The sequence below is a fragment of the Rhineura floridana genome, chromosome 5 (genome assembly GCF_030035675.1).
Source record: "Rhineura floridana isolate rRhiFlo1 chromosome 5, rRhiFlo1.hap2, whole genome shotgun sequence".
In the NCBI taxonomy this organism is placed as follows: domain Eukaryota; kingdom Metazoa; phylum Chordata; class Lepidosauria; order Squamata; family Rhineuridae; genus Rhineura; species Rhineura floridana.
Genome location: NC_084484.1, coordinates 182,870,031 through 182,896,320, shown reverse-complemented (window position 1 = coordinate 182,896,320; position 26,290 = coordinate 182,870,031). Strand labels below are relative to the sequence as shown.

General features: G+C 45.5%; 1 protein-coding gene across 1 annotated transcript in view; it reads right to left on the bottom strand.

Annotated features, from left to right (window-relative positions):
* RELT (RELT TNF receptor) overlaps positions 1-25,120 on the bottom strand; it is an 86,834-nt gene extending 61,714 nt beyond the window's left edge. Inside the window, exon 1 of the mRNA XM_061629076.1 lies at positions 24,945-25,120. The gene's annotated coding sequence lies outside the window, so the exon portion shown is untranslated. The remainder of the gene's footprint in view (positions 1-24,944) is intronic.
* Between the last annotated feature and the right edge of the window lie 1,170 nt (positions 25,121-26,290).

Genomic DNA, 26,290 nt, shown 5'->3' with positions numbered 1-26,290 from the left:
ACAGCTGGGTGCCCCCAGCCACTGAGAAAGTTGGCCTATGGGGGTGGGGGGAGGTATGGATCTGGCCTGCCAGCCAGACTCTCCCCCACTGTTGTTCTAGTTCTACTGCTATACAGGCACAGTGAACAGCTATATTCTTTTTGAATTTCTCAAGACAGACTTTGGTAACTTGGAGCCTTCCAGAAAATAACTGGACAGCTCCAGGTTGCCAAAGGCTGGGTTAAGAGACAGCTGGCCTCCCTTCCCCTCCCCGTTCACTAGAATTACCTTCCCAAATAAAGCTATAAAATTCATACAGAGTGAAGGTTTTTTGAGAGAGGCAAATTATCCCCCCAAAACAGCATCAGAGGCGGGAAAGAAGGAGATGGCACGGTCCAAACGAGAGAGGCAGTCACAGATAAAGAGCTAATCTAATTTAAATGGAGACAGGAACGCTTGCTTAGATGCCAAAAAGGCTGCAAAAAGAGCCAGCAAAGTCGTGCAGAAAACAAGAGGAAAAGTGCAGGAAAGAGCCTGTAGCATGTTCAGTACACATCCAGACACTTCAGCATCCAATGGTTTAGGCACAGAGGTGTGCAATAGCCAGAGATTGCTCTCCAAACTATTTGGAATGCATTCCCTAAATTGTGATCAACTTATTCCTCCACCGCATACTGTTTCTGCTAGCTAAATTAACATCACGCTGTTTCAATGCTGTTATTCAAACCAGGCAAATTGATTAGGGCAGACAGATTTATTTTCCTCCTATCTGAGCACATTCACAGGTGATCATATTGCAACGGGGGGGGGGGGAAATATCCAACCTAAGAGCTGCCTGAGCAAGGAGAAGGGGTGTTCTTCCAAACTCATGCAAGATCATCTTTCTGAAGTACGCCTAGATTACCATAAAAACAAGCTTCTCCAAGCTAGTGCCCTCCAGATGTTTTGAACTACAACTCCCATCAGCCCCAGCCAGCCCAATGCTAGGAGTGAGGGAGAAATTAGATTCAGTTCTCTTTTAAAGCCAAATCACACATTCCAAAACAGTACAAGAACCAAAACACAGCCACCCTTTGAAATTTACACTTATATGGATTTTGCAATGCCTTATATTCGGAGAAACTGCTTGCAAAAATGTGTTTATTAGGAGAAACTTGCATTAAAATGCTGAAGAATTTTCACGAGGGTTTTCAAAAAAACTTGCCAATTGCTGTAGAAATGCGGAGAACTGAATTTAAATTTCTGCAGCAACTGGAAAAATGAGAAACGGAGAGGTCCAAAATTGACAGACCTCTCCATTCCCAACTGGGGCTGCCTGGAGTTGCAGCTGGAGGGCACCAGCTTGAAGAAGACAGTCATACACCATTGCATAGAGCAGAATACAGGAAGCTGCTGCCTTCTACAAAGTCAGACCACCTAGCTCAGTATTATCTACTATACTGACTGGAATGGGTTCAGGTCTTTCCTAGCGCTACCTGGAATTGCTAGCAACCAAACAATGATGGCTCCGTGTCAGTGGGACAGTGGAATCCACACAGGCTTTTAGTGCAAATGTTTAAGGAGCTCCTTCAAAGTTCTGATTAAAAACCCAGAGCAGATTCCAGTGCTCCACTAGTGTGGAGCCAGTTGTCACCAGTGTGAACAAAGGACCTTCAACATAAAAAACATTAGGATAGAGATTGCTGAGCACCTACTGAAGACCTTCCTCTTTCAACAAGCCTTTTAAGTAGAGCCCTTATCCCAGTCTGAATCTGTGCTGGAATTGCTTTTTAAGATGTTTTAAAGTTTTTTAAAGATGTTTTTAAGCTGTTTTGTTTTCATATGTTTTTAAAGATGTGTTTTCATATGTTTTAAAGTATTTTGTTTTTAATAGGTTTTAGAGTATATTTACTGTTTTTTGTTTGCTGCCTTGGGCTACTTCCGGGAGGTAGGGCAGGATATAATAATAATAATAATAATAATAATAAAGTCCTATTTGGGATCAAAATGGTCCTATTTGGGATCAGTAATTATCAGAGGCTCAAATTGTCACCCAATTATTATTTTTTGTTATTTTTTAATATATAGGGGATTGTTATTATCAAGAACATAATCTGTTATTTTTGTTACTACAGTAGGGCCCTGCTTTTTGGCGTTCCGCTAATATGGCGGCTTTCAATTAGAGTAAGGCCCCACTCATATGGCGCTTGTTCCGCTTTTACGGCATTTTTCAGGCATCGGGTGCCATTTTACTGATGGAGTTCTGCTTTTTGGCGGGGGTCTGGAATGTAACCTGCAGTATGAGTGGGGCCCTACTGTAATTGTACTTAAAAAACTGAAAAGAAAAAGGAAATATTTCCGTTACGTATTGGTGTAGGAGTACCGTGAAGTATTTGCTGAAGGAATCGGTACATTTTTATCTGACACTATCTAAGGGTATATTTCATTTATTCATCCACTCTTAATTTTTCTGATGCTGTCGTTATGCTGCTTATATTTATGCTGTATATTTTTATCTTCAAATAAACATTTAAATCCTTTAAAAAAAACCTTCCCCAACTGGCCATTTTAAAGCAGGGCTGCATTTGTGCAAATGTGAGATCAAAACAAACAGACACCACACACAAGCAGCTGGCAAATGATGGAGGCGGACAAAGGAAGGGGGAATCTTCCTGAACTTTGAAGAAAAGAGCTACTCAGAAATAAACAGCAGGATATGAGGATGTGATGAAGAGGAAGAAAAATCAACAGCAGGTGTTAAAATAGCCACTTTTGGCAGAAGGAGAGCTTCTCTTTGGAACAGGGAGAGGGCATGTTGGGGAACATAGGAAGTGGCCTTTTCCAGAGTCAGAACACTAGTCCATCTAGCTCAGTATTGCCTACACTGACTGGCAGCCACTATCCAGGGTTTCAGGCAGGGGAATCATTCTGAGCCCTACCTGGATATGTCAGGAATTGAGACTTGGACTTTCTGCATGCAAAGCAAAGTGTGCAATAAATCAAATAAATAAATAAAGTGTGTGTGCTCAAAGCATGTTGTGGGGGGTGATGTTGTTCCACTTGGCAGCCTAGCTGAAATATTTTGCAGCTGCTGCAGCTTCCAAACAAAACCTAACATTCTCACCAAAACATAATTTACTGGGTAGCAGCCGCAGAAAAAGGAACGGGATGGAAATTTACTTGGGTTGCTACAACATCTAGCTGCATCAATCTGGCTTTCTGCCAAAATACTTTCCCCGCCCCCCACTCACATGCTGTTCATTGTTTTCACTGACACAGATTCCTTTTGTTTGAAGGGAGCCCTTTCTCCCCCTCTCCTGTGAAATATCTTTGTTGCAACAACAAAAGGAGGACCAGCAGAGGCAATCCGAGAGTGGGAGACCAGGCAGAAGAGGGCCTGGATAGCCAATACGTGATTCACAGAACAGCAACAAGTGGGTCAGGTCTCACATTTTAGGCAGAGGCAAAACAGAGAGGCTGCAAGAAGCTATGGAGACTAGCAATTGGGAGGCAGGAGTTCAAATGTGTCTCTCCTGCTTGTGTCTTATGGCTTGCCTATCCAAAGCTCTCCTCTCCTCCTGCGGATTAAAACATTACATGTGTGGGAGCTCTCCAAACATTACCCCAGTTGCGTAGGAGGAGAAGAACGTAAGAGCAGCCCTGCTGGACCAGACCAAAGGGCCCATGTAGCGAGGGGACAGTCCTCTGTTGAAGGGCATCCTCTGTGCCAGGTGGGGGGAACCTTTGACGCTAAAGATACTGCTGAACTACCACTTCCATCATCCCTGGCCATGGACGGTGCTTGCTGGGTACGATGCAGTCCAGCAACATCTGGAGGACCAAAGGTCCTCCACCTCTGCTCTCTGTGAAGGGCTGACTGGTCCAAGTCAGGTGTAAAGAACACAGAACTGCAGGAAGGGAGAGTTGGTTAGAGAAAGGCTTTAAGTTGCCCATCAAAAGTCAGCACCTGGACAGCAGACCAAGCAGGCTCACACAGGTCACAATCTTGTGCCCCATTATAGAGAAATGCATTGGATTCCTTTTAAAAAATGATAGCAAAGCCATGAAGTTTACTGGGTGACCTTGGGCCAGTCACTGCCTCTCAGCCGAACCCACCTCACAGGGTTGTTGTGGGAAGGAAACAAGAGGAGGACCATGTACGCCACCTTGAGCTCCTTGGAGAAAAGGTGGGATATAATAATAAATAAATAATAATAATTGCATCTCTAAGCTTGCATCAACATGTTATATTTTTTAATTGCTTTTTAAAAGTGTGTTTAAGTTTGTATATTTGCTTTTAATGTTTTTAATTGTTGTAAACTGCCCAGGGAGCTTCGGCTATGGAGCGGTATACAAATGCAATAAATAAATAAATAAAGTATAAATTAGCATGTGCACAATTTCTGCAAGTCTGTGTCCTCGTTTTCGGCAGTGCATGAGTGGCCATTCTACGTGGAGGGAGTCTAGCATCCTGCCTCCCCCTCTCCGTGCCCAACTGGATGGTGCTGGGTTGCCCACAAGCAGGGCATGAAGACAATCGCCCACCCCCACTTTGTTCCCCAGCAACTGGTATCCAGCACCATGCTGCCTCTGAATGATCAATATAGCCACGAAGGGAACCTCTCCTCCTTGTCTAATCCCCGTTCAGAGCCATCCAAATCATCAGCCAGAGACCTAGCTTGTGAGACTGAATTGCACAAATGTAAACTGTGTTACGAGCCAAAAGAGGTTAGGACTGCTCAAGAGAGATTTGGTCAGCTGAATCGTCAAGCAATGACAAAATAACGGTCTTCTAAAAGTCTTTTAGTGGTCTTTTTTTTAAAAAAATTCACAAATGGGATACTTTAGACTGCAGTCCTAATTCCACCTCCCTGGGGCTTGAACTCAATAGGGCTTATTTTCCAAGCAGACATGTATCAATTGACAATGCAGTCACCAATAGGGTTGGAAGCTTGTGCTAATTACAGATACAGAAGGTAAGAACAGCCCGGCTGCTGGATCAGGCCAAAGGGGCCCATCTAGTCCAGCGTCCTGTTCTCAGTGTGGCCAACCAGATGCTTCTCTGGGAAGCCCACAAGGAGGATCTGACGGCAAGAGCTCTCTCCCCTACTGTGTTTTCCAGCCACAGGAAATGCAGGAAATGTCTAACCCTCTTTTAAAGCCATCTGGTGGCCATCACCACCCCTTTGTTGTTATGTGCCTTCAAGTCGATCACGACTTGTGGCGACCCTATGAATCAGCAACCTCCAAGAGCATCTGTCATGAACCGCCCTGTTCAGACCTTGTAAGTTCAAGTCTGTGGCTTCCTTTATGGAATCAATTCATCTCTTGCTTGGCCTTCCTCTTTTTCTACTCCCTTCTGTTTTTCCCAGCATTATCGTCTTTTCTAGTGAATCATGTCTTCTCATGATGTGTCCAAAGTATGATAACCTCAGTTTCATCACTTTAGCTTCTAGTGACAGTTCTGGTTTAATTTGTTCTAACACCCAATTATTTGTCATTTTCACAGTCCACACCACCCCTTGCGGGAGTGAATTCTGTAGTTTAACAATGCGCTGTAGAGCTAACCATTGATGCTGAAACAATCATGGGCTCCTAGTCTGGGCTGCTGTTTTTTTTGCAGGTATATTCTGCAACATGTCATTGTTGCAATAACGGCGCATCCGTGGTGGGTTTATACTGGGCCATCCACACATCATTCCACTTTATTGGTTGCCATTCTTCCCTAGTGTTAACTGCATGATTGCCATCTGAAGGTGTGCTCTTGCATTTCTGTGCAATAAAAGCAAGACACACACATGCACACAGGAACATTTGTGGTAGAAAAAGTTACAGGATTTCACAGCAGGAAGCTGCAGAACATGCACCAACTGGAAACAAAGCAGGATATTCTGCCTTAAAACTCTTGCAGATGCAAACCTAAGTGGGACTGCATCTAATTGCCCCAAAGCTTTCATGAGCACCAAGCATAATGAATCCACGATAAAGAGGAGATCTGCAGGCCTGTACAAGAGCCAGTCATATCTCTTTAGGGTGGACACTGCAAAGGCAACAGACAACCAAAGACCCTCTGCTTTGGACATGTCAAGCAAACCACCCTAATGGTTGGCTCTTTGAAAACGTCTGCAGCAGTTTTTCAGACATGGATGGGTTCATCCCAATCCACCAAACAAACAGCGTGGGCAGTCATGTCACCAACATGCTTCCCAGCTCCCATCTAGGTTTTTGTTGTTGTTAATAACATCATTTGGACCCAGTGTGGCATAGTGGTTAAAGTGCTGGACTACAACCTAGGAGAGCAGGATTCGAATCCCCACACAGCCATGAAGCTCACTGGGTGACCTTGGGCCACCACAGCACATCAACCATTGCCACCACACCAAAGAAGACTTGTGACACATATATGGAGTAATGTTATATTTATTAAAATATAACACATAATCAAATTCAAATCAGCCAAATAATTGCATATCAAATGCTTCAGGAAGGTGAGGCTCAACCTATCTGGGAGGGTATAGACCCTCCAATCCAGGAGGCAAGTCAGTCACATCGGACTGTAACTCCCCAGTCAAGGATGTGGGAAAACGTATCCCTCCTTGCTATTGGAGTCAGGTATGTGGTTCCAACCTCCGCATCCTGGCCCAGCCGTACAGGCGTTCACCCTGATGCGCAAGCCGGTCCCACATGGACACTCCCCAGATCCACACCAGACATTACGCCCTGATGTTTCCCTAGGGAGTGCCCTTTACCAAAATGCCTTAGCCACCTCAATTTTTAACCCCAATTACCTCACCTGCCCGAATTCGATGCCAGCCAAACCGGAATCACCGCAACCCCCCCCCCCCCAAGCAAGCCAATTGAATCAAACCGAGCAGTATGGAGTAGGCAAAACCAAAGAGATTCTGAAATCAGGATCTCCAAAAAAAAAATCCTACTCAGCCCCATCTTGGTGACTAGCAGAAACTCTTAATGTTCTTGGATCTCTTAACCCTACCTCCTGCTTAGCAGACCCTTGTCCATCTTGGTTGGTGATGGACGCGAGAAATGAACTGGGGGACAGAATTAAGGACATAGTTAATGCCTCCTTGGAAGAGGGTTTGTTGCCTATGGCACTTAAAGAAGCTGTGGTGTCTCCCATCTTAAAAAAACCTACCTTGGACCCTTTGACTTTGAGCAACTATCGACCGATTTCAAACCTTCCCTTTCTGGGGAAGGCGATTGAGCATGCAGTGGCTATTCAACTGCAAACCCATCTGGATGAAGGCTGCTATTTAGATATTTTACAGTCTGGTTTTAGGCCAAAACATGGGGTTGACTCTGTTTTGGTCGCATTGGTTGATGACTTGAGAAAAGCTCAGAGCTTGGAAAAGTTACTTTTTTGAACTACAACTCCCATCAGCCCCAGCCAGCAGGGCCACTGGATTAGGCTGATAGGATTTGTAGTTCAAAAAAGTAACTTTTCCAAGCTCTGGAAAAGCTTTAGATAGAGGAGAATATACCTTCCTCGTTCTTCTCGATTTGTCTGCAGCCTTCGACACGGTTGATCATAACATCCTTCTAGATCGATTAATGTCTATGGGTGTTCAAGGAGTTGTTCTGCGTTGGTTTCGCTCCTACCTTAGCGAAAGAACTCAAAGAGTAGTATTGGGGGATGAGGTTTCCGAGCCTTGGCCACTAGATTGTGGAGTGCCGCAAGGCTCGAGCCTTGCCCCAATGCTCTTTAACGTCTATATAAGACCGCTAGGTGATTTCATTCGGAGCGTGGGCCTACAATTTCACCAATATGCAGATGACACCCAAATTTACCTCTCCTTTAAATCTTCCCCACAGGCGGCTGTCACACAACTGACCAAAGGGCTGGAATTAATAGGGGAATGGATGTCTAGGAATAAATTGCGATTAAATCCTGAGAAAACTGAAATCCTCTTGGTAGGTGATCGGTCTAATTTAGGGATAACTCAAGTGACTTTTAACCAAGTCACAGTTCCCTTGAGTGATCAAGTCCGCAGTCTAGGTGTCATCTTAGACTCTCAGTTGACCATGGAGGCCCAGATAGCGGCGGTAAGCCGGTCCGCACTTTATCACCTGTCCCTGATTCAAAAAATCTGTCCATTTCTCCCTAAGCATCTACTACCGACTGTAGTAAGTGCCCTGGTTCTCTCCCGTTTGGACTATTGCAATGCACTGTATGTAGGTTTACCCTTGAGAACTATGCGTAAACTTCAACTCATTCAGAATGCGGCGGCACGTCTTATCAAGGGCTGCCACTGGAGAGATCACATCACTCCAATCCTCCGGGAACTTCATTGGCTCCCGATTGTGTCAAGGATGAAGTTTAAAATATTGGTCATAACTTACAAATCCTTTTCCGATGCTGGTCCATGTTACTTGAAGAATAGACTTTCTCTTCTTGGAGAAGGTGGTCGCACTAGATCTTCAGCTGCTAGATTTCTTGTTGTTCCTTCAATCAGAGTGGCTAAATTAGCTGGTACTAGGTCTAAAGCCTTCTCTATTGCGGCTCCCTTACTATGGAATACCTTGCCAGTTTCTATTCGTCTAGCTCCATCACTTTTGTGTTTTCGGAAGCAGCTGAAGACCTGGCTTTTTGATTAGGTGGGAGGAGGAAATTGTCAGAGCTGTGTAGTTAAAGGTGTGGATTGGTCTTTTGTGTCCTTTGATTTTTAATTTGATTTAATTGACTGTTTTGTATTTTGTGTTTTGACATGTATCTGTATTATATTTTTGCTGTACGTCGCCTAGAGTGACAGGATTTTACCTGCCAGATAGGCGTCTAATAAATTTTAGATAACAACAACAACAACAACAACAACAACAACAACAACAACAACAACAATAATAACAACAACAACAACAAGGGAGGGGGCGGGATTCCGCAAGGCAAGAAAGGCACATTTTTAGGGAGGACCAGACTATTTATAGCTGCTCAATCTCTCACCTAATTGGTCAAAATGCCCTACCTGACCAATTTGAAACCTTCTGGAACCTTCCCGAGTCTTCTCAGCAATGGGGTGGCAGCAAACACGCCCCCGCTCAAGGAGGGAACGCCATTATTAAAACAGCAGCAAATACAGATCAACATACTTCCAGCTTAGCTAAAAAACTTAACAGTCCGTGTCACCCACGCACAGCAGCCCCTAAATGCTTGTTGGAATTAAAAATTTTGAAATCGCTGACGGATTTGATTTCTCTGAAGAGCTGAACAATATTTCCTGACCTGCACCTATCAGGCTATCGGACAAATTGAAACTTAACTCTCCAAAAGATTTCACAGCTCTCAGGAGTTTAAACATAATCAAAATACATATTTAAATACAGATTTCATGAAATGTATTTAAATGCATATCTCAAAATAGGTTAAGATACATATTTAAATGAGTTTTTAGAATATTTTTTATTAAAAAATGACAGATTAACTTGGAAATGAATACAATACCTACCTAGAAATAGATAGACTTATCCATCCTGATAGAAATGTCTTAGAGTGGTTAGAGTGTTGGACTACGACCTGGGAGACCAGGGTTCGAATCCCCACACAGCCATGAAGCTCACTGGGTGACCTTGGGCCAGCCACTGCCTCTCAGCCTCAGAGGGAGGCAATGGAAAAGCCCCTCTGAATACCGCTTATCATGAAAACCCTGTTCATAGGCTCGCCATAAGTCAGCATCGACTTGAAGGCAGTCCCTTTCTATTTTTCCAATAAGATCATTAACAAAACAGATAATTTCTATTGCAAAACCTTTCAGATTCTGCCTTCGTCAGCTGCTCTGGTGAAGGTGAAAGGATGCTGTTGCCAAGGTGGCAGTTTAGAGTTTTGAGGATGGAATGCTCAGAAGGGCTTTGTTTTCAGAAAAAAATTAAGCCAGCTATCTATGTAGCTTTACATTTTCTTCTTATATTTTTTCTTTCTTTATTTTATTATTACATTTATTTCCCACCCTTCCTCCCAAAGGGAGCCCAAACAGTGATAAAACACTAAAAAATCTTCACAAACAAAGCATCTTCACAAACAAAGCATATTTTGCCCAAGAGGATGGGAAGAGGAGCAAGGCCAATGGCAGATCAACTTGCTGACAGGCATTACATGTGCAAGGAAAGTTGCAACACAGTGATCACTGTGTGGCTGAAAGACCCTTTGCCATCACTGTCAAAACATCAGCCAGACTTTGCCTGAAGATAGGTATCAAACACTTGCAACGGAACTGAACCAGCAACGTGAAAGTAATGAAATACAGGAGCAATATAAAACTGAGGGGAAGCCAGATGGGTACCACTTTCAACATTTCAAAATTGCCTTGCCCTTGATATGCCATCAGATCAGTCTGCATAGATTATTACAGTTTTATACTGTTTTATTATTACTAAAACTATTCGTAGGCAAATGCCAATCTAAAATGGCTTACAATCAAAGCAAAAGATAAAAACAGTACAACATTAAAAAGCTGAAAAGCTTAATACTACAAATCAACAGCACTTAACATAAACCAGGTGTGGGGGCCCTTTGGCCCTCCAGATGCTGCTGAACTACAATTCCCATAGTTCCCAACCACTGGCCATGATGGCTGGGGTTGACGGATGTTGCAGCTCAAAACATCTGCAGGGCAAAAGGTTACCCACACCTGGCAAACATTTTCTTACAAAATGTCAGACAATAATCAAAGCTAACAGCCCCAGACAGTATGGCCAATAGACAGGGCTGATTATTGGAGTTGTAGTCCAAAATATCTGAAGGCACTGTGTTGGCTACTCCTGGGCTATCTAATGAATATCACACCTGGCAATCCAGTTGAAAGATCAGATGCAAACCCAAAGGTCCATTATACGTACCATTATATTATGTGCCAGTTTAGCCAAATCCTGGGGTCCACATTTGTCCTGGATGGGAATATGGAGGAAAATGCAATGTTTGACCCTGAGCTTCTTAGAGAAGGTTGGGATACAGTAGTGGCAAATCCAGAAGTGCAGGGTTCCTTCATGTTAGTCCCAGCTATGCCCCCTACCTTCCCCTTTTTTTTGCTGTTGAGAATGAGGTCCTTGTTAAGGCCTTCTCCCACATCAACAGATGTCCCTAGAAGCCAATCAGCATGAAAGAGGTGACTGTTAGCTACTGAGAAGAGTCTTCTCAGTGTCTGACTCACCTCTTTTCACTCTGATTGGCCCCAATCAGCAGGAAAGGACAAAGCAGGTGAAAAGACCCTTCTCAGTGGCTAACACACTCCCCTTTCATGCTGATTGGCTTGTAGGATGTTGGAGACATAGGGACCTGACTGGGACCCTGCTCCCAAAAAAGTAAAGGGTCTAACCCCCCACAAGACCCTGGAAGACTACACTCCTGGATACAAATCAGAGAGAAGTCAATCCTGCAAGAGATCCAGGAGCCGAGCTCAAAATCTTTCTGGACTGGACTGTCACAGCTATGCAATCTCCCATTTCCAAGTCTCCCTTTTTCCTGCCTTCTTTCCCCATTCAGTGCACCATCTTACTTTATTTATTAAAATATTTCTGACCTTTCTTTTAAAAAAAGCCCACAAAAGTCAACAAAATAAAACAAGCAGCCAGCAAGAAAAGCAGATGTCAACTCCCCGCCCTAAACTTCTGTTCCAAGCTAGAAACCCAATGACCAACCAACGTACAAGATCACACCTCCAAGTTACAGTGAAAAAAGGCACCTGATGAATGCAACACAAGCCGCCGGTTTAGCATGCACCAATCGGGATATGCAAAATTTGCATAACCTTTTGCACAGATACACCCAAATTTCCTGTACTGGTTTTATGATCTGTTTTGAATATAATCCAGCAATCGCTGTACAAGGCAACACAGAGATGGGATCAGAGCCAGTAATAAACCCTCCATCCCACAACTGTGACTGGACAGAGACCAGCCAAGGAAGAACGAAGCATCCATCGTATCAAAGCCCTTTCCTGCCCATTCTTCTCTGGACAGCTGAACTTGGTTTAAGTCGCTCTCTGTCCTAACCTACCTCACAGGGTTGTTGAGATGATAAAATGGGGAAGGCAGAATTAGCTGCTCTACCCCAAGCTCTTTGGAAGAGAAAGGGTGAGATAAAAATAAAGTAGATGATAAAATAAACACTGTGTTTTCCAACTTAGCACTGAGAAACCCGAGTTCTCGCTTATTAGAATGCAAAAAGGCCTCCTATAGGTGCATATATTCTCATTCACCCGAGAACCTCAGCATACACACAGTCAAACTACTTTCTGCATTTGCCTTCTGGGAGGCCACCTCTCCTGGAATTGGCTCACTTGACATATCTCAAACAAGTCCTTTTCAAGAGTTTGAAACCAAAGATCAATCAACACACATGTGTAGAAGAGGGCAGGATTTGCTCCATCAAGCCACATCTGGTAGAACATAGAACATCTAGACAGTGGTACACCTAGGCCATTTCAGACCCTGAACATAATGATCTTACTGGACCCCTTCTTCCTTTAAACAGCCATATGTGGATTACTTCAGTTGCAAAGCACACAATTCACTTTTCTCTCCCCCCCCCCTCCATTCCATACTTTACAACCGATTCTACATTCCTGATACGTTCCAGGAAAAACCCAAGGAGTTCGCCAATCCTGATAAAGAAATACTCTTAACATGTGCTGTTTTGCACTTTAAACTCAAATCATAGCACCATCGTGACTACAGGAATAAAACAGGGCTTGCTTGTGCTCTCCCAACGGTAAATAGAGTAGAATGAGGATCAGCCTGCACTGTTGTGGGAAAGGATACTATTTTGGAATAAAATGAGCATCTGTAATCATGCCTATGCCTGGCCAGCTGCCCCTCAAACACCTAATCCCCCCCCCAAATAATAAGAAGATACTGTGGCAAATATCGACCCGGAGGGCCCTGGCATGTCTATGTCAGCTTAGAGAGCCAGTGTGGTGTAGTGTTTAGAATGTCAGACTGGGACCTGGGAGACTGGGGTTCAGATTCCCAGCTTAGTCTAACCTACCTCACAGGGTTGTTGTAAGGATAAAATTGCGAGGCAAAGAGCCATGTTTGTACACTACCTTGAGCTCCTTGAGAAAAAGTGGGATATAAAGGTAATAAATAAATAAATAGATGCTGATGCCAGGCTTGCTTGGCAATGCCACTGTCATTTGCCACTCTCTGGTGGTCCTTCTGTGTCCCACACTTGGGTTGCAGGGCCCTGGACTTTGGCCCTCAAGTCCGGCCTTAGCTGCACCAAGAGCAGGAGTAGCCAGTGTGGTGCCCTCCAGATTTTGCTGGGCTCCAACTGCCATAATTTTATATATATATTAAAGTCTGTTTTTATGATGTTTTAGAGTGCTTTTAGTGCTTTTGTTTGCCAGCCTGCGCTCCTTCTGGGAGGAAGGGCAGGATATAAATCTATTATTGTTGTTGTTATTATTATTATTATTATTAATGATAATAATAAAAACAAACAAACAAAATTGGATTCGCCTCCTAACACTTTTCTTTTACCACGAAATGCCATTTCCTCTCGCTTTTTAGGGCAGGTTCAAGCCATCCCTTGCCAATAAGTACAGGATTGCCATTTCCCTCTCTCTCCCCCGTTCACCCCAAGAACATGTCTGGAATTCCCTCCAGCCCGCAGCATGACAGCATTTCCAAAAGGCAGCCTAATGTTAGGTCTTCACCTGGCCTGCGATGGGCAGGTGGGAGCGAGTAGGGGAAATGGAGACAGGGCGTGGCCAACTTCACCCTGTGGGCCACGCTGGAAATAAACAGCCAAGATTCACTGGGAAAAACAGGACTTCAGTTGGAGCGGAGAGCAAGAGTCCCTCCATGTCCAGGCCTTCTCTGGATCAGATCGATGTATGCAGAGATGCAGAAACAGCAAAAGATGCTGTGTCCAGGGGGGGCGCCTGCACTCTGCTTAATCTGTTCATTAGACCAGGTTTCCTCCAGAGGAAACGAGACACACATACCCCACCCCCACAAAAAAATTGCAGGTGCCAACATAAGAAGAAACAGACAAATACACACACATCCCATAATTTGGACAGATTGCAATTTCCATGTCTAAGGAGGATGCAAAGCACTATGTAATTGGAAGAGGCGAGACTTGCAGAGGGCAAGGGAGGGGGAATTGTTCACATCTCTTTGAGAAGGCAATGAGAACAGAGATGTATTTAAATACTGGGGGAAAGTGTGGTGCAGTGGTTAGAGTGTTGGAAGGGTCATAGAATCATAGAATAATACAGTTGGAAGAGGCCTATAAGGCCATCAAGTCCAACCCCCTGCTCAGTACAGGAATCCAAATCCAGATCTGCCTCACAAGCTGAAAGTTCCCAGGTTTCAACCCCCAGCATCTCCAGGTAGAAGTGGGAGAGGCCCCTGTCTAAAACCCTGGAGCGCTGCTGCCAGTCAGTGCAGACAATACTGAGCTAGATGGACAAATGCTCTGACTCAGTGTAAGGCAGCTTCCTGTGTTGGATTAAGATTTGGGAGATTCAGGTTCAAATCCCCTGCTGAGCCATGAAGCTCACTGGGTGACCTTGGGACAGTCATTGTCTCTCAGCCTAGCCTATCACAGGGCTGCTGTGAGGATAAATAGGAGAGGGTTCAAATCCTACCTGAGTCATAACGACTCAGTAGGGAGTATGATAAGAGATTCATACAGGGCTGGATTATCCATTAGGCTTACTAGGCTGAAGCCTAGGGGCCCGGAGCTCTTGGGGGCCCGTGCATAAGCTAAAAAAAATTATTGAGGGACAAGAGCTTCCGAACCGCCCGCCATCCCCCTGCTTCACTTACCCTTTTCTCCGCTGTTTTTTGCAGTTTGCCATCAAGATGACAGCCGAGGTTTCCCTAAGGGGCTGAAGCCTCTGCCGCCATCTTGGTTGATGGCACGCATGAGTGCTTACACGTGCACATTGCTGCCATCAACCAAGATGGAGGCAGAGGCTTCAGCCCCTTAGGGAAACCTTGGCCGCCGTCTTGATTGATGGCAAACCTGCGCAAAAAAAAAGCAGAAAGGTAGGGAGAAGAGGGCCTCAAACACCAATCAGCCTAGGGGCCCTCCTCAGCTTAATCCGGCCCTGGACTCATAAAGTTATGCATGGTGTGGTGAAACAATTTCTTTTTCTTTTTCTCCCACCTTACCATATATAGCATTAATTGTAAGTGAGCTGCCTTGAATGTCTTGGAAAGAAGCAATAGAAATGCCTTAAACATTAAAACTTCAGGTCACCCAGTAAAATTGATTGGCAGGAGATTCAGGGCAACCAAAGGAAAGATGTTTGCTGGTAACCCTACAGATATAATTCAAAAGAGACACACAAGGCTGAGCTCATAAGGAAGCATTTCCATAAAGAAATTTTCTCTCTCTCAAGTTATACAATAGAATAGGAGATTCAACATAACCCGCTACTAAGTGAAACACAACTACAGATTGACTTAAAACACATTCAACACAACAAAAGTATATATGGAACTCTCTGCCACAAGACATAGCAATTCAGGCAAATTAATGGAGAACGGCAAGACTATCAATGGCTACTAGTCATTATGACTATGTGTTACCTCCAGGACCAGAAGCAGTCCCTGGGAAACGACAGCAGGGGAGGGCTTTCCCACTGGTTGGCCTCTTTTCTTAGGTTGTTATGGGTGGCAAGTCATAGGGCCTTTATGACCAAGGCTTAACTAGCCCACAGGCTAAGTATTTCTTCATTTAGATAAGCCCGCACGCTGGAAAGGAAATTGAGACACAGAAGTCAAGATTTGCAACATTCTGTTTCCGATCTATCTGTGATGCACCCTGGGTCAGTTCATACATTAGGGCCAATTCCTGTGCTTATTTATTTATTACATTTGTATTCCGCCCCATAGCCAAAGCTCTCTGCGGTTCTTAAGCCAGAGAAGAGCCCAGTCTGCTGGCCCATCTAGTCCAGCCAACCAGATAGCCCAAATGGGAAGACCAGAAGTAGGACCTGAGTGCAAAAGCTCTCTCCCCACCTGCAATTCTCAGCAACTGGTATTCAGGCGTGCTGCCTCTGATAGAATCATAGAATAGTAGAGTTGGAAGGGGCCTATAAGGCCATCAAGTCCAACCCCCTGCTCAATGCAGGAATCCAAATCAAAGCATTCCCAACAGATGGCTGTCCAGCTGCCTCTTGAAGCCTCCAGTGTTGGAGAGCCCACTACCTCTCTAGGTAATTGATAGTGAAGGGAAAACTGAGCCATCGTGGCTAGCAGCCATCAATAACCTTTTCCTCCATGAATTTGCCAAGTTGGAGGCCACATGTCACATCTAAAGGGAACCAACCCCATAGTTTAACTATGCACTGTGCGAAGCTTAGTAGCCGTTTTGACTGGCACTCACAACCTGCCACCGCTCTGCATGGGTCTGTCACTCCGGCCAAAGCCCTAAGCAGCATCGGCATGCTAACTAACCCGGCCATTCCAATTTCAACAGCCTGTTCCTCAACCTGGTGCCCTCCAGATTTCTGGACTACAATAAGCTGCTAGATGGGGAAGTTTCAGGAATTGTAGTCCAAAACATCTGGAGGGCGCCATGTTGGGGATGGCTAGTCAACAACATCAAAGTGCCAGGAGTAACTCTGGAGAAAAGGAAAACAAGGGGGGGGGGAAATCAGACTGATTGAAATCACTCCTTTCAAGGAGAAAACTGTGAAAAGGATTAAGGCAGCGATAGCCAATTGCATGCAATCCAAAGGGTGGGTAGCAGCAAAAGGAGCCAGGGCTGCTGCAATGCAGATAAACCAAGAGGTAATGTGTCACCCGTTGCAAGACTAGAACTGAGGCAAGAATTTCCTGCAGAAATCTCAATTTTCCTGGGCCTACAGGGAGGAAAAATCAGATGCTCTGGAGTACAGCAACACAATGTTGCCCTTACGCTGGTACGGCATGTATTTTCAACAGCTACGGGGCCCCTCCAAATGCCCTTTTTATGGTGCAGTCACGACGATCGGTGCTCTCAATGGTATTGGGGTGGGTTATACACAAGGCTGCTTTCAATGCTGCATTTACACCTGCAGATGTTTGTGGGCAGACACTGCTTCGGTTCCAATCCGTGCATGTCCTGTAACTTCTGGCTGAAATCCTGTTAACTTTTTACATGGGAGATTAACACAATAGCTAGACTCAGCTACTTGGCATTGCTTAGGGTGCCAGGCCGGAAAATAAACAAAGAAATAAGGATACTAGAGGCACCAGCAGTGGGCATCTTGGAGGGTCCTGGCCCCAACCTCCATCTCCCCAGTTACTTTCAAACACTTCACAGACTAAACACGCATGCAGACAGACAGCAAACATCCCCATAACAATACATAATCTTCCCGTGTTCATCCCATTTTAGCAGATTAGCACCTGCAGATTCAGATTCACATGGTTTGCATGGGGGAGTGTTTTGGTTTTAAACACAACAACACAAGAGCTGATTTTACATGGGCTTCCGTGCATAATTTGCATTGTTGGAGGACCACATTTTCTCCAAGGAGTTCAGCAACAGGCTTCCGGATGCAGAGTCTTCTGCATGCCTTGTAATTTACGATCTTGCAAGACAGAGCATTTCTTCCAAAACCGCTTCACAGAAGCTTCCCCCACCAGCATCCCTTTTGACACAGCCTCTCTTATTATTTTTTTCCCCAGTACTGACTCAACCAAGGCTGAAGGAGGAAGGAGTGAACAGGTGTCATCCTGAATTGCCAGAGGCCTCTTATTTTAAATGCACATTATTTGGGACGCCTCCAATCCCCATGGCCTTTGGGCTCAGGTTCCACCAGAAACTTTTAGACCAACTTCTTGGTTTGGCTGCCAGTTTTCCTGACGGGACTACAAGTCGTACATCTCCCTCTCTCCATCACCACCTCTGTTATCTTTTTGGCGCCTGCTGAAGACCTTCCTCTTTCAACAAGCCTTTTAAGTTGAGACCTTATCCCAGTCTGCCTCTGTGCTGGAATTGCTTTTTAATATGTTTATAAGCCTCTTTTTTAAAAAAAACAATATGTTTTTAACCTTTTTTTAATGATGTCTTGAAAGCTTTTTAAAAATGTGTTTAAAGATGTTTTGTTTTAATGTATTTTAAAGTCTGTTTTTATGATCTTTTAAAGTGTTTTTAGTGCTTTTGTTTGCCACCCTGGGCTCCTGCTGGAGGAAGGGAGGGATATACATCAAATAATAAATAAATAAATAAAGATCAACCCCACTGTGTCCAACTGGACTTACCTGGAAGTAGGTACGGTCTCAGGAACAGAGCATAGACTGCCCAGTAGAGCTGATGCAATTATGTAATGCAAACCACCTCCAGCTTTTAAAGTATAGATGGACTGAATTTTCCCTTGCAAAAGTTTGGGGAATTGTAATTTCCAGAGGGGTGTGTGTGTCACATCATGGTTGAACAACATACCTATAAGCAACAGAGTTTGATAGAAATTTTAAAAAGCAGGGAAATTGGGCAGCTATAGTGAATGCACCAGGGGAGCAGGAGACCTGACCTCCTCTCTGAGAAATTGTACTGCCCTACAAATTTATCAAAATGCAAACACAATTTGAGTTGGTCATTCACAGTCCAATCCGCTTCCTGTGTAGCTTGGAAGAATTTGGTAACTTGTTGGAGGGGAGGAAGGACTGGAGTGGGCAGGGGAGGAGGAGAAAGCCAGGTCTGATCATTTGCATACTCATTAAGTTCAGTGATATTGACTCCCTTGCAATCTGTTTAGGATGGGTGAAATTGACAATGGGGGAGGAAGAGAATGGGGATGGAGGAGGAGGGGGCAGGATTTATTCCTGTGCAATCATGCTTAGCATAGGTGAAACTAATCTGTGGGACAGGCAGGGAGGGGGAAGGTGGAGAGGGGAGGAGATTGCGTGGGGGGGTGGGCACTGGGCAGGGGAAAGCCTTTTCCTTTCCTTTCCAAAAGGAAAATGTTAACAGTATCATTATTTGGGTGGGTTTTCCCACCTTTTCATGGCTTCCCCCAAAGAACCCTGGGAAGTGTAGTTTGTGAAGGGTGCAGAGAGTTGTTAGGAGACACCCTATTCCCCTCACAGAGCTACAATGGCCAGAATTATCTGGGAAGAGTGGCTGACTATTAAGCCACTCTGGCCACTGGAGTTCTGTCAGGGGAACAGGAATCTCCTCAAATTGCTAGGTAGAGTCTAAACACCTCTAACAAACATGGTGGAAACTTACAGGCAAGATGGTCATTTTGCTATAATGCAACCCAAACCGAGCAGATATTCTGTATTTGTCTGTGTTCAGTCACAAAGAGTCTCCCTGAATTGTTTTGGTGTATTCTTAAAGCTACTCAAAACACCCCAAACCTAATTATTTCCTCTGCATAACCAAACAGAAAGGAAATTAAGGCAGTTTAATGTTATTGATAAAAGACAAACAATTGGGTGTTAGAATAAATTAAATCAGAACTATCACTAGAAGCTAAAATGATGGAACTGAGATTATCATACTTTGGACGCATAATGAGAAGACAGGATTTACTAGAAAAGACAACAGTGCTGGGAAAAACAGAAGGGAGTAGAAAAAGGGGAAGACCAAACAAGAGATGGATTGATACCATAAAGGAAGCCACAGACCTGAACTTACAAGATCTGAACAGGGTGGTTCATGACAGATGCTATTGGAGGTTGCTAATGTTGGAATATGTGGTTCAACTCGAACTGGTGGGTTGGGGCCGCATGGGGTTAAAAAGGGTAGCTAGAGAGGAGACCTGATGGCTAGGCTATACCTATCCTTTGATCTCCTGCTGACTCTCCCTTCCGACAGATATTCTCAGGATGTTGACCACATCTCCCGGCTTCTTCTTCATTCTCTTGAGAGGGAGAGCAGACATCTCCTCTTTGTCTCTCTCCTCCCAGCATGAGGGCAAACACTAGGCTTAGTGTTTGTGTCTCCAACTTAGCTAGTTAGCTAGACATAGAACTCTTTCCTATCAAGTACGTAATTCCAGAATAAAGTAGTTATTTCTTATTTTAAAGCTTAAAGACTCAGTCTGACTAACTCCAGGGAAGGTGTAATCTTTAGCAAAGATTCAAACACACAAAGGCACACTCAGATGCTCAAGTGCCTAATTTTGCTACTCTGCAATAGCTGACTCATAGGGTCACCATAAGTCATAATCCACTTGAAGGCATATAACAACGTTATTGATAAAGGATACTCTTGTGGGCTTCACTTTGGAGCACCTGATTGAGTACACTATGGGAAACCAGATGTAGGCCTTTGATGGGCCTTTGGTCTGATCAAGCTACAGGGCTGTTCCGATGTGCTTATTTAAAAAGAGTGCTTACAAACTGGGTCAGTAAAGCCAACAAGGGGACAGACAGGGAAACCAGTAACAAAAGATCAGGAGGTTTTTCCTTCTCATGGGACGATCCACCACTCTCAGGGGTACAATCCATCACAAAAAGGAACGCCCCTCACACAAGCTCAAATGAAATGAATGGACATGGCACAAGAGCATGCTCTTGGCTCTTGCTCACGTCCTGCTCATTCCATGGGGCTTGCATGGGAGAAATTGCCCATGGATCATGCCCAGAGATTGCCATCTGGAGCCGCTTGATCTCTTGTCCAGTCTCTCTACTGGGATCACTCCAGTTTCAGAGGGAAGCACAAAGACAATGCAGTGCCGTGTAACATGAAGCAGTGTTAAGTCACAGTGGGTATTTTTGATGTTCCTAAAAATAGTATTAGCCAGATTTAACATTAGGGTGTGAGCATATACAGAGATAATAGTATTATTTTACACATACTGAGCTCCTTGTTCCAAGTTTGTAAGCAGTTGCTACAAGCTGCTATTAATAAGTGTCCACAGTGGGGGGGGGTGCATTTGATGAAATAATCTACGTACCCCTTATTTCCAATGGAAGCATCTGCCAGCTGGCTTCTTGGACAGGAGAAAAAATTCTAGACTTAGATCCCTACTGAGTTACGAGGTCTGGGTGGACTGGGGTGTCTCATAGTCAAATAGTTCCATAAAGTTCTTGTGAAGCTGAATTTTTAATTTACTTAAGTTCCTCCAAGGAGCTCAAAGTAGCATACATGGTTCTCCCTCTCCCCACTTTATCCTCACAACAACCCTGCCAGGTAGGTTCGGGTGAGAGACAATGACTGGCACAAGATCATTCAGTAGGCTTCACGGCTCAGTAACTTTCCTTGAGAAATTACTAGAAAGAAATCCATAAGTGGTTGACTAGAGGGAGAGAATAAACTTCAAGAAACCATAGATAGGAATTGAAGTGAATGTCAGACTGCATAAGGAGGGAGTGTGTTTTTATCACTTCACACATAATGTTAAACTGTGGTTTGATGCTGGAGGAACAAGTCATGGGCTCATACGCACCTTTCTCCCCTGACTCAGCCTGACAATTTTTATAGCAACCATAGTTTGCCATTACATTTGAACCAATGAACTATGGCTTGTGCTTGCCCTCCAAACCAGGATCCAAAACTTGTTTGCAAGGCAAAGTCAAATGATAATTTGCTGGTTCATATGCAACAGCCGCCTCTAGGATGCACACCTTAACGTGGTGAGGGGGTTTGAGAGTGTTGAAGAAGCTGAGAGCAATGCCGTCAGGAGTCTAGACCAAGAGGCTAGACTCTTAGCAGGGGCGCCCAAGGTGGAATGGTCAAAGCTGAGACACCAGATTAAGATGCATCCAAACTCAGAGGAAGGCAATGATAAACCACCTCTGAATACCTCTTACCACGAAAACCCTACGAACAGAGTATCCAAAATGCAACACGAGACAGTGCTGGAAGATGAGTCCCCCAGGTCAGAAGGCACTCACCAAGCTACTGGGGAAGAACGAAGGACAAGTACGAGTAGCGCTATGACTAATGACGCAGCTGGGTCAAAGCCGAAAGGAAGCCCAGAGGCTGATGCGCACAGATGTGAAAGGAGAGTCCGGAGTTGTACGACACACACAATAGGAACATGGAATGTGAGAATCATGAACCAGGGGAAGTCAAAAATTGTCAAGATTCACTAGAAAAGACAATAATGCTGGGGGGGAAAGGAAGGGAGTAGAAAAAGAGGAAGGTCAAACAAGAGATGGATTGATTCCATAATGGAAGCCACAGACCTGAACTTACAAGATCTGAACAGGGTGGTTCATGACAGATGCTCTTGGAGGTCACTAATTCATAGGGTAGCCATAAGTCGTAATCGACTTGAAGGCACATAATAACAACAAAGATGTAACAGCAAACTACGGTTTGCCACAAAACAGAAAGCTGCTAATTAAACGGAATACAGAAAGGGAGGAGAAAGAGAAGGGAACTTTTGTCAGAATGCACACTGCAATAGTAAGTATTCTTATGGGGCTAAGGGTTGACATGGATGATGTCTACGAATCCCCTTTCCAACCTCTGATTTGGGATCTGCAGGGGAAGAAACCTGCTCTACTGGCTAGACTAGTTTCCTTTGTTAAACCCATTAGCTCACAGGCTAACTTATCAAGTGGACACCATTAACATATTATAGCACATAGAAATCCTGTTGCTATTGGAATCCTTTCTGGAGAGAGCCCCTTCCCCAAACCTGGATCCAAAGAGTGGCTTGTGTTTTTAGTTTAGCATAGAGATGCTGGGAACTAGGAAGACACACAAAGAGGCCTGCCCTTTGAGGTGCCTCCCTACGAACCTGATAGAAAAGCAAGTTCCACTGGACTGTTAATGCTGTGAATCTATCCATACTACACTCAGGCTGTATATATGTGTAAATGAAAAAAACACCATATATCCTATAAGACACCACAATCTCCGCTGGTCTTCTTTCTAAAGAAACCAAACTCAAGGCAAGCGCTGGAACCCCTGAAAGTCTAGCATCGCTCAGAGATTGGGGTGGCACACAACAGTGTCTTCACTCAAGTCCCCGCTGAGTTCAGTGGGAGTTCTGCCCTAATGTCTGGGCTTCCACTAGGCTCTTTTCAAGTGTTAATGTTGCATGAAGGGGCAAAGGGGCTCAAAAGCAGCTGTGCGCCTCTTCCCCCCATTCTCCAACAGCACATGGCTGCTCTCATCTTTGCGCCCCCCCCATCACTTTAGCATGATCGTATTGAGGTGTGGAAGGCCTACACACTTAGGTTTCCCCAGATCCCACTGTGTGGAGGGAACCTCCTGTATCAGTCTGCTGCCAAGGAAGTGCTGCACACCTTTCCCTTTCAGACAGCTGTTGAAAAGAGGGAGTTTTAGCTGGTGTGGCTTTCCCCAGCCCTTCAGGACAAGCTGGTTGAAACTGCCTCTTTGATGCCACTCTTAAAGGCCCTGGGGACGCCTGCAATAGTCCTTCACCCTTGGCTACTCCGTTTCATCACCAAAGTCTGCATTTTTATTTTCTATGCATGCATGGGCTCCTGCTGGGAGAAAGGGTGGGATATAAATCAAAAAATAAAATAAAGAAAGGAATAAGCATGCCTCCACCAACCCAGTATCCTCCAGACGTTTTGGAGTACAGTTCCCATCAGCCTGGCTGTGGTGGCAGGGGCTCATGGGAGCTGTAGTCCAAAACACCTGAAGGGCACCCTGGTGGGCAAAGGCTGCATTAGACTCCATTTCCAAGGGCACATTCCCATCCAAAACAGGGAACGTCCAGTCTGTTACTAGAAATGCCAAACCACACCACCCAAAAGGGAGTCTAGAATGCCATCTGACACAGACTCCTCCTGTCAAGTTGTTAGCACCCCACCCTGCACTGTGTGACCAGAAGCCAGCACACCGGCAGGGGCTGATGGGAGTTGTAGTCCAACACATCTAGAGGGCACCAAGTTGGCAAAGGCTGGATTAACGGGCTGCGCCCAAGGCTACTTCGGAAAGGAGAAGAGCAATCACACACAGGGGTTCTGGGGAGCTCATCCACGGCTTTTTAGTCACAATAATTACATGGAGCCTCCAGGTATAAGGGCAGCATTTCCCAACCACCAGATGTCTTAGAGAAAGGGGAGGCATTGCTTTCATCGCCTCCTTAGAAAACAGGCACAGGCATCTGGCTGCCTGCTCTTGGAGACAGATGACTGGGCTGGACTAACCTTGGTCTGCTCCAGAAAGGCAAGGCTGTAGTCCCAATCCCACTTACCAGGGAGTAAACTCCTCTGAACAGAATAGGATTTACTTCCATGTAGACTCGGTTAGTTAGGACTGTGCTGCAAGGCTCTTGCAAGGATCAGTAAGGGCCTCACAGCAGACGTTTACCAGAACTGGTTTGTTTTGTTTTTAAAAAAGGTTCTCAGAAGAATGAGATTTTAAAGACGTCAGATTTTAAAACAAAACTAATCAAAGAAACAAGAAAGGGCTGCCTGGCACTGAGCTCACCATCAGGCGTGCACAACACACACACACACCCGAGTCAGTACAGGTAACACCTTGGTGCCCTCCTAGACGGGAAGTGGAGAGACAGGTAGCCTGAGGAGGAGGCGGCAGAACAACGGAAGCTGCCTGGCACCGAGTCAGATCACTGGTCCATCTAGCTCAATATTGTCTACACTGGTTGGCAGCAGCGCTCGAAGGTATCCGACCGAGAGCCTCTCCCGGCCCTCGCCGGAGGTGCCACTGAGGACTGAACCGTGGGCCCTTCCACACGCTAGGACCCAGCACGTCTAGAAAAACAGAGACGGCTCCCTTCCACCGAATCAGACCCTTCGCATAGCTCAGCGTTGTTCGCTCTGACCGGCAGCGGCTCCCCAGGATTTCAGACAGGCAGCCTTTCTCAGCCAGACCTGGAGATGCTTCTGGGGACCTTCTACATGCCAAGCAGATGCTCTGCCTACCAAGACAGCCTCCAAAGCGCAAGCCCCGGCGCGAAGCGGGCAAGGGGCGCCTTCGCTCCGCTGCAGAGGAGCGCGATCCCCACCCACCGCCACAGCAAGGCGCCCGCCCCGCAGGTGCAGCCCCGCAGGTGCAGCCCGCCTTGCTGGGGCCGGCAAGCGCAAACCTCGCCATGGGCGCAGAAGCGACAAAGTGCCCGGCGGAAGCAGCTCCTTACCTGGGGAAAGGTCGCCCTGACGGAGCCGGCCCGCGAGTGCAGCGCAGCCGCTTTAAAAGCCCCTCGACTGCCCAGAAGCCGCCCTCGCGCCTCTTTCCCTCCTCTCCTTTATGAATGGATGGATGAATGAATGAATCAGCCGGCTGGAAAAGTAAGCAGTTCGACGGGAGGGCCACGCCCCCTCGCGGAGACATCACAATGGAATGGGTCTCGCCCACCCCCGGCGCGTCACAAAGGAGGGCGGCTCTTCCTTCTGAACCACGCCCCCCTCCGGGCCGAACCTCCTCGTGGGCCCCCGCGGAGAGCGAAAGGGCGACCTTTGGCTCCGCGGCGCCACCTTGCGGGGAAGGTTTGTGGAGGCGCAAATTCAGGATTTCCAAAATGAAGAGTTTTCATAGAATGGAAAACAGTTCAGAGGCTGCGTCAGTTTAGGAGCGAGTCAGAGCCATTGTATTCAGTGAGTTTTACTTCTCAGTAAGCATATTCCGGGATCCAGCTGCATGCTCGACTTCTCGCCAACCTTTCCTTGGAGCTGATCCACTTCTGAAGTTTGTAATCTTCCTCTGAGGGGGATCACTAGGAGGTTACCATTTCTTCAGCTGACCCTTGCTCCTCTGCATGGCGCAGCAGTTTGCTCTGATACCTAGGAGGTGATTCGTGTTTAGCTCTACACTGGGGAAAACTTCAACTGCTTAAGTTCTGTAGATTGAGCTGTAGTTAAAGGCACAGGATCAGGCCAGGATCTTTTTCCCCTAGTCAGTTGGCAACTCTAAGGGTGAGCAAATGCTAAGTGGGACAGAGCTACCCTTTAGAAGCTGTGCAGAAGTGGAAGTTGGCAACAGGGGAAGCTTCTTATACAGGTAGCTGGTTAGGAAAAGATACAACTATTACAATTCTCACTTCTACACAATTCTTAAATATACAGGGGTCTTACTCTCCTTTGCATCTGGTCCACCTTACCAGTAAGAATCACTGTACTGGTCAACCTTGCTCAAGACAATATACATGGAGATGATGGGATGTTATTTCAGCTTTACAACAACCCTGTGAGGTATGCTATGCTGGCTTGTCCAGGTCATGTGATGATTCAGGAGTATCAATATTTCAGCCAATTTATAGGTTCTGCACTGAATGTGGGAAACCTCTGGCCCTCCAGATGTTGCTGAAATAGGGTTGCCAGGTTCTTGGCCTGAGTCTGATCTTGTATCTTTAGGAGAAGAGAAAGTCAGCCAAGTGCAGGTGTTCTTGCAACATTGTAATGGGAAAAACCACAAGGTGGAATTCTCCCTTCCCCCTGCACAACTTTTAAAGATACAGAAGACCTCTTGGTTGCCAGGCCCGGCCTC